At 44.6% G+C, this 14,739-nt stretch overlaps 1 protein-coding gene across 1 annotated transcript in view; it reads left to right on the top strand.

Annotated features, from left to right (window-relative positions):
- The first annotated feature begins 30 nt into the window (after nucleotides 1-30).
- The window catches only part of MYRIP (myosin VIIA and Rab interacting protein), a 153,702-nt gene continuing 138,993 nt past the window's right edge, over nucleotides 31-14,739 (top strand). The window contains exon 1 of the mRNA XM_074345166.1: nucleotides 31-514. The gene's annotated coding sequence lies outside the window, so the exon portion shown is untranslated. The remainder of the gene's footprint in view (nucleotides 515-14,739) is intronic.

The following is a 14,739-nucleotide window of genomic DNA, read 5'->3' as shown; positions in this document are numbered from 1 at the left end:
CCTCCCTGCGCACGCCGCCCGCGCGCACGGGGAGCGCCGGAGAAGCCCGCCGGGCAGGCACCCCCGGCCCCGGCGCAGGCGCGAGCACGCGCTCCCCTCCCGCTGGGCGCTCCGCTCGCGCCCCCGCTCCGCCTCCGCACGCGCCTCGGGCCGGGGGCGTCTCTGATTGGCCGTCGGCCGGGCCAGCAGGTGTCGGCAGGGGCTGTGGCCAGGCTGGCCCTGGCTGCCTGCGGCGTGGGCACCTCCCTCGCAGACGTTGCCGCCGCCACGCTCCCGCCTCCTGCGCCCGCTCCGTGCTCCCGCTGCGGCTGCGGTTCTGGCGGCCGAGTCCCCGCGGCGCTGCAGCTCATATCTGGCGCGCCGACCGCCCCGCGCCCCTGCCTTGCTGCCCGCAGCCTCCTGATCCACGGGGCGCGCTGCGGCAGGTACCCCAGGCGTCCTGAGGCGCGCTGGCCTGAGCCCGGCCGCCATCGATGACCCGTGTCACGGACCTGCTCCAGCCGGGCCACTCCGTGTGAGTACCGCCTCCTCCCCTTCAGCGGCTTTGCGCCACTCTCCCTCTTACGTTGCCGCAACTTCGGGGGTGGGCGTGTGGAGGTGTCTAGCGTCCCCGCTAACCCTGTGCGCGTCCTAAACCAGGCCCCCCCCCCGGCGCGGCCAGTCAGCCTCTGCGGAGGGGCGTGGGGGTGGGTATCGAACTTGCTAGGGGGTCGCCGCAGAATCGAAACCGCCCCTTTCTCCCACTGCCGGGGTCTGAGCTCGGCTCTGCGTTTCCTTCGCGGTTTCCGACCCCCTTTGGCCACGTAGCTCTTGGGCTGCGGTTCACCACGCACCTACTACGCTCCGGGCGCGCCGGCTGGGCGCCTCAAACCCTCGGGTAAGCCCCGAAGAAGCCCAGCGCGGCGGACTTGACTCTCACCTACTCTTGATTTCTGTAAAATGGGGCTAATCGGGGACTCGCTCAAGGTCACGGCAGGTGCACATAATAAGAATCGGAGTTGAGAGCTTCTGGCCCGGTTCTCGGATAGCCTGGGGAAGGGCGGCCGTTCGGGGTGGGATAGTGCTCGCTTCAGCTTCATCCCGGTCTCCTTGCGCCAGCTCCCTCCCTTCCAACTCCGCCGCATTTGGAGGGGTCAGGAGCTGACTCTAAGGGACCATACAGAGGTTTGGAGGTAGCCGCGGGGGACCTTCCGGGAGCGCGGGACGGAGCGGTTCCGCGTTGGAACCCCTGGCCCTACGGCATCTGCTGCAGCCCCTCCATCCCCTGTCACTTAATTTACTGCCTCCGCAGAGTAGGGGAACTCGCTAGGTCCCTGCCCTTAGATCCATCCCGTTTTGTTTCCCAAGTAAGCCCTATCCCCGAGGATAAGTATGTGAGAGACTAGAACTACACACACCAGTTTGGGCCCCGGGGCTTCCTAAGAGAAGCGGTGCGCTCTTGGGTTAGTACCCATCTGCTCTTAGAAAATGCCCTGAGTCTGGCTTCATTTCTGCCAGCTCCGATCCTTACCACTAGATCTGGATTTGTTTCACACTTTTCCAGGGGAAGGTGGAGTCCAGTCCCAAAATGTGTAAATGTCGCCAGAAGTGCCTCGTTTACTCCAGATCCTTTGAGGCAGCTCCTGTGGGGCTCTGGGCGGATTCTCAGAGCTCTGGGCTGGGAGAGGATCACCCCTCCTCTTTTGACGTTATCACCCTGTTCTTCCAACTTAGCCTCCCTCGCCCCAACTCAGAGATGAGATGACCACTTAGTTTTATGATGTCTGACAAACATCTTTGAACCTCAACTCTTTAATCTATAAAATGGAATAATCCCTGCTTTTAATCTCACTGAGGCAGTTGAGGGTTCAGAGGACATGACAGATGTGAAAGTCAAAGAAAGACAATCTAAGAGGATCTAGCTGTGGGTGGAAATGGGGGTGATTTAAATAAATTTTCACAGCAGCCTCTGGGACCTATTCACAGATCTAAAAATCCTTCTTTCCAGACAAATTTAGTTTGGTAAGGCTTTGAAGTTACTCCTCTCCATCTTCCCGTTGATGTTTCTGGCCTGGCCATGGACAGCCCTATCTCTCTTAGTTACCCCCACCCCAACACATCTGCGGCTGTCTCTGTGGGGCTGGGGGCAGTCTCTGTGGAGCTGGTGGTTGTGTCTGGTTGGGGGGTGGGGGCAGTGTGTCTGTGTGTGATGGTTGTCTTTGTGGAGATGGTGTGTAGATACCTCCTTCGTGGCAGGATTCTCTTTGTGATCTAGGTTTCCCGTGTGGAGGAGGAGGGGGAATTATCTGCTCCAGGATCTGTTCACTTCTGAGAAAGTGAACTGTTAGCCACATTCAGCAATGTAAGTGGTATAGCTTGTGTCCTGTCTCCTTCCTCCCTCATCCAGAAGGAGAGCTCATCCACAGCCATGGCCTTTAGAGCAATTGAAACACAGACTGAAATAACTTGTAGAGAACGACGCATGCCCCTCTTTTTTGCCTTCCTGGTTATTATTGTGTTTTCACATCCTTTTGTCTCAGAGGCAAGTTAAGGAGGGTTGACTAACTGGTCAGATCTTTGAGGTATAACATCACAGAAAATCGCTCAGACCTGAAGTGTACACTCAGTGGATTTTCACAGACTGCACACACCCGTGTAACAAGTGCCCAGAGTAAGACCTAGAATATTCCCAGCCTCCTGGTTACCCCAACAGGCAGTATCCCTCCAGGGTAGCCAGCATCCTGCTTAGTTTTGTCAGGCAAGTTTTATTTTGATTACTGTGATTATTTATCATTTTAGCTTCAAAGCTAAAATGAAACTGCCTAATGTTTTTCACCTCCCTTTTTATATATGCAAACCAAAGGTAGTTATACCTATGTGAGTCCTGAAAGCTAGAAGGAAGAATTTGGTCTTAAGACCCAGATAAAGTCTGATCTGATTGTCCCTCCACAATCTGATCGCCCGTTCTTGGATGATGTAACAAGCCCAACCCCAGTGCTGACTTTGGAGGCTGGTTTATTCATAGAGTGCATATGAATACTGTAAGTCTGAAATAGTGTGATAATAAAATATGAATGAAGAAAAGATGTGAGTGAATTCTCACTTGATGTATAAAAATAGAAGTATTTTGAATTCCTGAAAGTTAAAAACTGGTGGAGAAACAGAATTTCAAGGCTGAGTGATTTATGAACTCTCTGTGCTCTTGCCACAAGGTGGCACCACATTGGCCAGATAACTGAAATATCCACCATCCTTTCCCATGCCCTCCGGAAGGAATCCCAGGAATAAAATTCAGCAGCGTAGCATCTCCAAGAGTGATTTCCAAACACTGTGGTTTTTCCAGTGGCTGGCAGGCAGGCAGGCAGGCAGGCCTCCCCTCTGGTGCCTGCTACTAAGTCCATAGATAGCACCCACCCCAGCTTTTGAGGAAGATGGCTTGTGGGTTGGAGGCAGGAGTGTGTTGGAGGTGGTGGAGCTGAGCCACTGTTGTCTTCTCTTTAGTAATGCAGAGCTGTGGTATGTCCTTGGAATTTTAAAGAGGGTTAGCAGAGAAGCCAGCTCAGATGTGTTGTGATCCTTTTGGTCTCATTTCACCCCAGAATCCCTCCAAAGGTGTGAGAGAGAAGGAATTCTCTTTCCTGAGTCAGATATCTCTCTTCACCAAGCACTGTCCATGGTGAACTCAGATGAGTAAATGGGCTTGGGCACAGCCAAACTGCTGCTGGAAGAGATACCCTGTGCTCCACAGGGAGGGGGCCAAGTCATCAGGGGAAACCACAGAGGGTGGGAGTGTTGTATCCAGCCATGGAGAGAGCTAACTGGACCCATCTAGCACCCTTCTCCCATCCATCACCTTTTCACCATCCATGTGATTTAGATGCTGTTTAAAAGATTGTATTCACAGGATGGCTACCGTGCCCAGGATTGTTGAGAATGCTCAGTATTTGCATGTGTTGGACACTATATATATATTCATTTAATGTTCAGGATAAGAGGAGGGTGGCTTTCCTATTTTATAGATGAAGGAACTGGGCCTTGACAGTTAAGCACTCTTTTTAAACACTGTGTGAGCCAGAGTGAGAATTGAGAGCCAGTCTTGCAGACAACTTCCCTGGCTGAGTTGTACCCTCTGCAGGATGAGAGGAGTCTTGCATAATTCTTTTGTCCTCCCCAGCACCTAGCATAGCATAGCATGTTACATTAGTAGCTACAAGTGTGGGATTGCAATAATAGAAGAAAATTCTCTGCTGAGCAAGAGGGAAATCCAGGCAGTGAAGGATGAGAATTTGGGGTTGAGTCCGTGCAACCTGTAACATGGGGACTGGGTGTGTGCCCAACAGACTGTGCAGTTTCATTTTGTGTTTAAAATTTTATGTGAACGGAGGCCTATCATTGATTTGGGTGACTTGCTTTTTGCACCCAAATGATTTTTTGACCCATGTTGATCATACATCTTGATGATCGTAGATCTAGTTGATTCATTTTGAGGTAGTCTTTGTTTGCTGTACCAGGGTTTCAGTATTCCCCACTGAAGGGCAAAAAAGATGCTCTTACCTTTTGCCGTTATAAAAAAAAAAAATACTGCAAGAAATATCCTTGATAGGATCTTGTAGAAATGTACAAGAACGTGTCTAGGGGATATATCCCCAGGAGCGGAGTAACTGGGTGGTAAGGTATGCTTACATCACCATCTATCTGTTACTTTGACTCCTAGATTTTGCAAATTGCCCTCTGAAGCAGTGTGCCACTTCATACTTCCACGAGCACTGTCCCGGAGTTCCTTGTACCCCACCAGCTCTGGCTGTGCCCGCCGTTAATCAGATGTTTTATTTTTGATAAATCTGGTAAACATGGAGTATATTTCATTGCTTTGACTTCACATTTCCCTTAGAGAGCTTTGAAAAAAATGTATTTTAATTTTCAAGTTTTCTGTGCACCATTTGTTTTATTTTGTTTTATTATTACTAGATAAAATTTTCAGATCTTCAGACTCATCTGAAATTTATACGTCTGTACTGTGTGAGGCAGGGATCTAATTGTTTTCCATACTGGAAACCATCTACCTCACTGTCACTGAATTATTGTTTAACTGTTTTCGCATTTATTTTGTTGCCATCTCTGTCATATACCAATTTCGATTATATTTTTGGATCTGTTTCTTAGCTCTGTTCTGTTCTATTAATCTTTCTGTAATCCCCGAACTAATACAATTTTCATTTAATTATTAAAGCTTTACAATAAATCATCCCTTCTTAGTCTTTTTCTTCAGAATTGTCTTGGCTTTTTTTTTTTTTTTTTTTTGGCCCTTTAGGCTTCAACATGAGTTTTAGTCTCTGTCCTAAATATCACTTCTCATGAAAAATAACTATTATCAAAATTTGGTAAAATAGAAAATAAAATATATTTTCTTGTTTATTTCCCTTCAAATATAGTGCTAATCAAACCTTTTTATTTCTCATTATTTACTGTGAAAATTTAAGTGAGTCTTCTCTGATACCATCTATCTTTGAATAATAAGGACCATAGGAATATAATTTTTAAACACAAATAAGATTTTTTTTAACTCAACAACATAGGAACAGCATTAATGTCAATGATTCTGTGTCATTTTTCTATCCTAATAATCCATTTTATCTGTGTACCATAATTTATTCAACAAAATCATTCTTTTAAAACAGTAAGCACTTAATACTTTTTATTGTAACTCTGTCTCTGCGTACATCTTTATTTTCTTAGGGTGAATAAAGTAATTATATATAGTCAAAATTTGTTTATTTTTCTTTAAATTTTTGATACTCATTGCCAAATAACCCTCCCAGACAGTGTTTAAATTTATTTGGCTATTGAGAATGTATGAGTGTCCCAGATCCCCCTGGCTTGCCAGTGATAAATATAATTATTATCAACATTGCCACTTTCATAGGCAAAGGCAAAAAGAGCAGAATCTTGTTTTTTAGTTTGCTTTTCTTTTCTAGTGAGGCAGAATGTATCTTCATGTTTGCTGGCTCTTCGTAGACCACTGTATAGTTTTCCATGAGGATTGTTTCTCTTTCTGTGAAAGAAACTTGCATTATCACTGAGTGTTTTTGAGAGAATTATCAGATTGTTTTACAGATTATGTTCGTATTTTTAACTGTTAAATACCATTCCATCATAGGAAAATGCCATATTTTATTAATCTGTTGCCTCCATGATGGACTTTAGATTGTTTCTGTATCTTTTGGTGTGGCTATTATATAGATGTGTGCAATAAACATCTCAGAACTGTATTTATGCACATGCCAAAGAAATTCTTGAGGATGTATGCCCAGAAGCGGAATTGAAGGGTCATGTTTTATGTAAACCTACAACTTGACCGTCTGATGCCAAATTGCTCCCACAGTGGCAATACTCACTTAACATCCCTAGCAGTATCTCTGATAGTATCAGTCACATTAAGGAAACAATAATGCTAGAGAAGAAAGAACAAAGGCTTTAAAGTAAAAAGTATATATGTATGTACATTTGTGTATATATTAATATCCTTAAGTTTGTTTAGAAAGCTCGGAGGGTTTTTTTGAAATCTTGCATCATATAAATGGTTATGTATAAGTGCATAAGTCATAAATATCGTGTAAATATTTACTTGGCTTAGGAGAACTGGGAGGAGTTTAAGGTGTGCGATTATATAGTGCCTTTATTCAGGGCAGCCTACAAGAGGAGGTGAGCAGTTGAGAACCAGAAAAGCCCCTCTACCCAGCTCTGTGCCTCCCAGCCACAGTTCTGCTGTTGGATAATTGTCCCTTTCCATCATTCTCTTCTTTTCCAATTTAGAAGACCTTGGTTGGCTTAAGTCGAAAGTAATAACGTACCATTAACATCCTATTGCAAAAGAGCTTGTGTCATCAATTGCTAGTGACAGTAAGACCAGAACAGCATGAAACCACCAGAAGATTACTGGGGAAAGGCTGAAAGATGGACTTAGTTGGGGGATGGGCTGGATACTTCAAGGAGAGAAACCTCACTCCAAACTTACTCTGAGGATCAGTTCTGTACTTGTGCAAGGAGAGTAAAGAGAGCTTTATGAAACTGCCTAAATGCTGTTTGAAAACTGGTTTTTGGTTTTGCATTCAGCCATGTATTACTTTCCCCCATTACCTTCCCTAGGTAATTATGGGTTAAATTTTGTGTATGTGTACATTTATGTGTCATCAACTGGGGAAAGAAAACCACTCTATAGAAAGTCCTTTTGTGGCTGTGATTTACAGCATAACGCCACTGATGTGACAGATATATGATCTGCAGCTAGGATGCACATCCATTCTGTGGGCTGACAGTTTAATCTCACCGAGCAGACACTTGGAAAAAGAACTCAAGACTTTTGAGGAAGGGCAGGTGCCTAGAGGACAGAGGTGCCTATAGCCCCAGGATCTAATAAGGCTATTTGCCAAAGACCCCCAATAATCTGACACTGATTCGTGGCTCAGATAATATGTCATCCTGTATGGTTCTCCTTTTTGGTATGAAATGTGACTACCTCAGAGCATGCAGGGTCATTTTCTAGGCTTGGAAGCCTAGATACCACTGCAGAAAAGGAAACTAACCCAAGCCCCTTCACATTATGTTTTTTTCTGAAGATAGCCCGGTCTGCCTAAGCGATGCTTCCAGCCTCAAACCTCTTCCTCACCTCCTGTTGAAAACCATTGTCTCAAGCATCATTTCACTCTGTCTGTGTAGCTCCAGCCTCTGAACATCTGACAGGTGCTGTTTCTGTGTTTGTGTTCTATAAATGTGATTGTGTTGTTTTGCTTTCTTCAAAAAGCAATTTATTGGTCATTAGGGACTTTGATTTACTGGAATGACGTGTAACCAGAATATTCGACATTAGTCTCTTTCTTTTATGGCTAATTAGAAGAAAAAACTTTTAAATGCTGTTTTAATGGAATCCTTGTTTAAAGTCTATTAGAAATCCGCCGGCTGGTCTTTAAGCTCCATGGTCCAGTGAATGTCAGTCTGGTACCTTTCCTAGGACCGCAGATCTTGCAGCCCGGTGCTTGTGTGTCTGCCGACCCCAACCATCCTTGTGCTCCCAGTTCTGAATCCTTCCTCCCGCAGCTCCTGGTACCCGATGATGCTTACTCTTCCCACTGCCACCACCCCTGCCTTCTGCCCGAGTTCCCCTCCCCTCAGACTGCTGCTGATGGTGCGTGGGGATCGAATGCTGATGTTTCCCCCTTCTCTTCCCACTTGTGGCAAATCTGGGAGATAGTTGGATTTGCTTCCCCCAAAAGGTGGATGAGCTGTGAGAAGTGAGATCAAGTTGGGGTGCATGGGAAGAGGCATGGAGGGGCTCTGTGTGTTGTCAAGACCACTTCTCAGGGAGATGAGGACTCTCATAGGGTGCACGACCCAAGTCCTAAGTCCCAGGGGGATGAGGAAGCCTGTAGAGGTGGCCACCGCTTTGTGCTGCCCAGCTCAGCACCTTCCCTCTCTAGCTCCTGATCCATCCCACCAGAACTGTTGTGGATTCTTTTCGGACTCTCCAAAGAACCGACTTTTTGCTTTCTCTTCTCTCTTGTGTCATTCTTTTTCATTGTATTTAATCTCTGTCCTCATCCGTATTATTTCCTTCCTTCTACTTTTTTTTTTTTGGCTTTAGTCTTTTTCTCAGCTCTTAAATTTACAGAATTACCTCATTAATTCCAGCCTTTCTTTTCATATATATGCATCTAGTCCAATAAACTTTTCTCCAAGTATTGCTTTAGCAATATTTGTATTTCACAAGTGTTGATAGGTAGTGGGTTTTGTTACTGTTCACGTGTAAGTTTTTAACATTTTTTATACAATTTTTTTGTTTATTGAGTTACAGTCAGTTTACAATGCTATGTCAATTTTTTCTTTTTCAAAATTTATTTATTTTTTAAAAAATTATGTTTTATTGAGTTACAGTCAGTTTACAGTGTTGTCAGTTTCCAGAGTAGAGCACAATTTTTCAGTCATACATGAACATACATATATTCATAGTCACATTCTTTTTCACCGTGAGCTACTTGACATTTTCATTGTGATTTTTCCTTTGACTTATGACTTACTTAGAAGCTTCCATTTTATTTTTCTTAAAGAACTTTCAAGCAATATTTTTCTATTTTCATAGTGATTAGAGAATGTGTTCTACCTGATTACAACTCTGAAATTTATTCAGACTTGTTTTATGGTATGTAGTTTTCACAAATGTTCCATGTTTTCTTGAAAGGAGAGTTATTGGTTGCAGTGACCCATATTTGTTAATTAGCTTAAGCTAGTTAGTTTTGTTATTCATATCTTCCATCTTTACTCTTTTTTTGCAGCTTGATTGATCAGTTATTGAGGGAGACATATGTAGAGGTGAATGTTTCAGTTTAATCTTGTGCTGCTTTCAATTTTTGCTTTGTATATTTGACAGCAAGATGTTATTAGATATGTTCTAGTTTAATTTTTCCCTGGCCAATTGAACATATATCAATATGAAACAACTCTTTTAATCTCTAGCAGTGCCTTTGTTTCTAGATCTGAGAAAGACAGATATCATGTGCTATCACTTACGTGGAATCTAAAAGAGTGATACAAATGAACTGATTTACAAAGCTCACAGACACAGAAAACGAATTTATGGTTACAAAAGGAGAAAGGGCAGGGGGGATAAATTCATAATTTGGGATTAACAGGTACACACTACTATATATAAAATAGATAACAAAATCCTACTGTATAGCATAGGGAACTATATTTAATATCTTCTAATAACCTATAATGGAAAAGAATCTGAAAAAGATTATACATATGTATGTGTAACTGAATCACCTTGCTGTCCACCTGAAACATTGTAAATCAACTCTACTTCAATTAAACATTTTTAAAAATTAAAAAATAAATCACCAAAAAAGTCTGCTTTTAGTAGAGCTACACCAATTTTCTGTTGCTTAGTACTTGCCATTTTCTTATCCTTTCAAGAACAACAGTTCTGTCTATTTTTATGTCACTTGTGAAACTGTTGTAAAGAGCATAAAGTTACTTCATTTTTCTAACCTGAATGTTTTAGTCTGGAAGGCATGTTCGTTTACAGACCTACTATTAATATTTTTGGATTTACTTTCCCATTTTGCTTTGTTCTCGTTCATTGTCCCGCTTTTTATACACTTGGTTACTATCGAGTTACTTTTTGTATTAACTTAGATTCTCTCTCCTACCCCACACTGCTTTTCCCTCCTCCACTTATGCAAAAACTTTACGCTTCATTTCTATCTTCTAGTGTTTATTACACGGCAATTTTAGCACACATATTTACCTTAACAGAATCCAGACTGAATCAGTCATTTCTGAGCTCCTGAGCAATTCAAGGGCTTTATGCTTAACGCTGATCACCCACCTCCAGTGGAAATGGATGGCTTGCAGTGATTCTGTTCCTCTTGTTAGACACGTGAGAAATTCGCTGAATTGCCAGAGACACAAAGGCTGACTCTTGTGTTTCTCCGCTTTTAGACTCGTTATTCTGAAATGTTCTCAGAAAGCAAGCTTTTGGGGCTTGGGAGGACAGACATTCAGCACCTAATATGTACATCAGATAAACCCGATAAGAGTGAAGAATTTCAAGAAAATGCCAGCAATCTGTAACATGGGGAGTTTGGAGGATATGGCACTCATTTCTCTTCTAGTTAGCACAAAACAGGTTTTTGTTTTTATACAATTGTTTGGGGTTCACTGTGGAGGCAAAGACCTAAATGTGGTGTTAAGCAGCACCCCCACTGAACCTGCGCAATAAGGCAGTTCAGCGGGAGTTGTGTGTCCTCTGGGCCAGTTTTATACCCTGAAGTAGTTCTGCTATTTAGATGTTGTTGTTCAACTCGACGCCTGGAAATGTATCTCAGGGGCCTTAATATTCTTAACCTTAAACGTAGTCATTTTTAAGGGGGGGGGGCATCCTTAATGTGGAAAACACTTTTTGCACAGAGATGTTTATCATGGTTTTCTATGAAATAGTCCAGAATTGGTATCAGCCCTGCACTGGGAGCAGGTCAGTAAGTGTATCCACTTATACAATATAATGAATCATTAGGAGTGATGCTTGACAGTGATCGTGCTAACATGAAAAAAAAAAAAAAAAGCTTGAGATGGAGTTCAGCGAGAAAAGATGTGTACTTCTGTGTAAAACAGGTTAAATATGACAGCAGCCCCTACAAAGAGTGGGGGAAATGAGACTTAAATGAGCCAATGGGTTAGCCCTGGTTGTATTTATTTGATGGTGTCAGATGATTGATTTTCTTTTGTGATTTTATCATATCTTTCACATTTTCATAATAGGGAATTTAAGGGTACTGAAAAAAAAGCCACACAAAATCGCTAAAGGAAAAACTCCAAAAGGCTGAGGGGAGCACAGAGCTGTTAGAGGCCCCTTCTGGTGAGCACCTGGCAGGGTTGTTCCCCTTCGATAACTTTTTCAGAATCGAGATTCTAGAAGATAGAGGTGGCAAAGAGATGGCTCAGGAAAGGGGTCCCAGCGGGGCCCGTTGGGGGTACACGTGGTTAGGGGGCCGTCTCCCCCTGCACCTGTGGAAATTCAGAGCAGGGCCACGTGCTTTATTCCTGGATTCTCTTTTCTGGCACATCTCTGGGTCCAAGTGGGCACTCGAGCAGGGTTTGTTGACTTTATAATCAGTGGGTAGAAACTAGAGCAAATTCTATTGGCCACATTACAGAATACTTACATTATGCTTTTAGGGTGTTACCTTTGGATTTTGAGGGAAAAAAAATGAAGATAATGTGTTTTTCATTTCTATCCAGTTTGAATGAAGTGTCCATGGCTATTTCTTCTCCATACTCGGCTGCCTTCCCTGCCTGCTGTGGCCCCTCTCAAATGCTGAGCCACTGTATTTCAGACGCAGCTGCAGCTGTTTGGGTGAGCGTGTGCTTTTGAGTTCTGCAATCTTGTCTATAGACTTCTGTAGCACATCTTTAATTATCTTTGAAGTTGCCAACTTTAAAGTATGTGTGTCCGATCCTCCTGCGGATGGGAAGATATGTTACTGAAGTGTAGCTGGTTGGTGAAACCCGCCGTGGGCAGGCTAACACTACAGATCATTAACCAGTTTCCCTCCTGCCATGGCACTGAGAGAGTTCTTTTCTTTTCTATTTTTTTTTAATTGCCTGGAGCAACTTTTCTTTCCTCTTTGTTATATATCCAATAGGACATTATCTAGGATCAAATCTCTCTTTAATGTTACTGCTTATATATCTTTGAACATAACCGCAGTTCGAAAGGCCTAGCTGAGCATGATATTTTATTGTAAGCATTTCTATTTGAAACTATTTTCCTTTTGAGAAATGTACACTGCATTCCAGCTCAGACATTTATTGCAACGTTCACTTTATTGAGGCTTCAAAGAAAGAAAGAAACCTATTTATTGCACCAGCCCTGGGGTCATTGCAGAAACCACAGCATTCAAAAAGATCAGATCAGAGAACTGTTTTGAAGATCATCTGGTCCTGCGGTAGAAAACTGGTGGATCTAGAGCCATCAGTAGGTCATTCCACCAGCTCACCAGGTGATGCAGTGTGTTGGTGAGATGGGTGAATTCCACAGACCTGAGTCCATGGCCAAACCTCGTCTGCTGTAAAATGAGTTTCTTGGTCAGTCATGCTGGGGAGAACCATGACAGTGAATTCAGTACTTAGTGAGTGATGGATAAAGGCCAGGCAGGAGCAGAACGGGGAGAGATGGAAAATGTGTACGTTTCCAGGGGGCGACTCACTGTGCCCTCTGTGACAGAAGGTCTAGTGGGATCACTGCCACTGGCTGGTTGACTGGTCCGCATCCGGGGCAGGGGCTCAGCACTGGTCTCTGCTGTTGGGAAGAGGGGCCCTCAGCAGTAGTGATAGTCAGACTGGGCTTGCAGAGAGGAAATCTGAGAGGCTGAACCCATGTGTAGCCATGTTGTTGGACCCTCCTGCCATGTCCATGTGGCACCAGGGCTCACTGAATAAGCACTGGGAAGGAAGCTACCTGGCCTTCCCAGGTGTCATCTTGTCCACCTGATTGTTGAGAGCTTCCACACAGATATTCAAATATCAGCACACTCTGCTCCTCTGAGACGTCCTTCATCCACATAACCTATTCCTCAGACCTCCCTGTCACTCATCTCCCAGTCCTGTTCCTCCCCATCCTGCCATGCTGCTGGCTACTGTCTGTGAGCTGGTGTCAGGTCCATTCTTCCAGGCATCTCCCAGTCCAGACAGTGTGGAAGACGAACAGACTGCTTGAGGTCCTGCCCGCCAGCAGGATGAGCCCTCACTGCCGTCCTTCAGAGCCACTCCTGAGTGGGGCTGTAACGCTACAGTTGTCCACTTGTGGTTGGAGTTGGTGACATCTTACAGAATTATCCACAAACCCAGCCTGAGGTTTTCCCTCTTTTGTTGGTTGATCATCAGGAACATCCTGTGAGGAACCGGGTGTGGACCGAGAGAGAGGAGACAGAGCAGCGGACAAAGGAGACGTGGGAGTCTGAGTCCCCTGCCCACACAGCTTACACCTTCTGGAGCTGCCTGGGTCTAATTTCTTACATAGCGTTTCCACTTGACAGTGGATGCCTACTGTATACTCCAAGGCTGACGAGAGGCTCAAAGCTAGCTTCTTCTGGTTGCGTGGTCACGTGACGTCCCATAGTTAGCCATTCAGTACCAGGGCCTGGTAGCAAGCACAAGCTGTTTCTCAACAGGAGCATCGCGACCTGTAGAGGAGGGTGCAGTTCTGCTCTAACACCCTTAAAAGCCTTCGCGGTGCTTCTACAACTTCCCAGCCGTCCCAGGTGGCATCTCTATTTGCTGTGGACACTCTGTTGCCAGTAGATCTGTCGGGTCCTGCACAAACCAAGGGACAGAGCAACTTGCACTGCCGCTCGGACCTTCTGCAGAGCCTTCTCTTGCTCTGGGCTCCACTCAAGCCTGGATGCTCACGGTTTCCTTTATAAATGGCCAAGAGCAGCACCCTTGTATGTTTCTACGTGTCATTCCCCAAATCCAAAAAACCCCACCAAGCTTCAAGCCTCTGTTTCCACTGAAAGGCTAAATGATGGTTAAAATAATAACAATAGCAATAACACAATAGCCCTGGACAGCCTAGGACAATCCATCGGAGAAACAACAGATGGAACTCCGTGGTTGGGATTGCGGCTGCGGCTGGAAAGGCGGCGTGCTGACTCTGTCTCTGGGGCACAGATGTTTGCCCTTGGAACACCTGGCTTGATGGACAGTGGGATCTGGTTTAGAATTTGACTTTTTAAGCACACATTTGAAAAGTCTGCCTCATTTGGGAGCTTCCTGTTGCCTGTATTTCTGTGTCTCCCTTTAGCTTGTAGAGGGCTATGATTGGAGTCATTTTCTTTTCTATTCGTGTATAGAATGTATCTCTGAGCTTCCAGGTCGTTCATTGAGTTTTAGACACTCAGCAGGGATTTTGCACGCTTTTATTTGGCACAGGATAGTTGGCACCTAGTAAATTTAGCACGTGTAGCAGGATGTGGTGAAATTTGGCAAGAGTTCGTTTTGATAGCCTGCTCTCAGATCAGTCAGTCAACAAACAAATGCCACTAACCCACGCGTCAGCCACACACAACAGCCGAGTGTGCCACTCCTGACAAAGGACAAAGAAGACATGTTCTTCCTTTAAGGTTGATATGGTCCAGACACCAGACCAGCCCCCATGGCAGAGCCCAGCCTCGAAGGACTCTGTGTGTTCTGGTCACCCTTTCC

Source organism: Camelus bactrianus, chromosome 17 (assembly GCF_048773025.1).
Source record: "Camelus bactrianus isolate YW-2024 breed Bactrian camel chromosome 17, ASM4877302v1, whole genome shotgun sequence".
In the NCBI taxonomy this organism is placed as follows: domain Eukaryota; kingdom Metazoa; phylum Chordata; class Mammalia; order Artiodactyla; family Camelidae; genus Camelus; species Camelus bactrianus.
Note: the sequence above shows the minus strand (reverse complement) of the source record. Positions and strands in the feature narration are given on the sequence as shown.